Source organism: Limulus polyphemus, unplaced genomic scaffold (assembly GCF_000517525.1).
Source record: "Limulus polyphemus unplaced genomic scaffold, Limulus_polyphemus-2.1.2 Scaffold580, whole genome shotgun sequence".
NCBI classification, from domain to species: Eukaryota; Metazoa; Arthropoda; class Merostomata; order Xiphosura; family Limulidae; genus Limulus; species Limulus polyphemus.
Window position 1 is genome coordinate 1 of NW_013666190.1, and position 761 is coordinate 761.

Genomic DNA, 761 nt, shown 5'->3' on the forward strand with positions numbered 1-761 from the left:
TTCCTTAAGTGTTTGCTCACATTTAGAGAAATTAGCCACTGTTATGGGTACTACTTGATGACCTGCCACAAGTGACCTTCCAATCTTCACATTCGCTGGCCTGGATGGGTCTTCCACTGCCTCCAAAAGCACCGGGCTTCCTTGGGGTTCTTTTATTCTACCCCAAATTATCTTCTCTGACATAGGGGGTATTGTAGTTGACTTAAGTGCTGTGACACGCAAATCAGCAGATGCAGCAACACTTAATGGAATTTGGCCTTTGTTGTTTCCAATCGTCATTTTATTGAAGTTAACTACACACTTCCTCGGTATTAAATAGTCCAACCCTAATATGCATTGGTCTTCAATGTCAGCCAAGTATACTTTCTGTCTGTTCTTCATGCCCATGAGCTCAATAGTTACCCACACTGGTCCCCACAACCTTGATACTCACAAGGGTTTGCTGAGATGCAGAATCTATGACAAAGTTACAATTTTCGCTATCCAGCTTTCCTATCACGTAGACATTATGTGTGCTTGCCATTTTACACTTAGCTGTTGGGACTTTCATGATGGGAGGTAGTGGACATCCATCAACACCAACCACTACTGGTTTCCCCGAGGGTGACTTAATGGTAGTATTCTTCTTACACTCCTTGCTCTCCACAGTTCCAACAAACTTTCTCGGTAGCAGCCTTTCCAGCCGTGGCATCTTTCCTGTGTTGGAGTTGCCAGCATTGAGCTCTCTTGTGCCCGGGTTTGTTACAGTGCCAGCAAAGTCC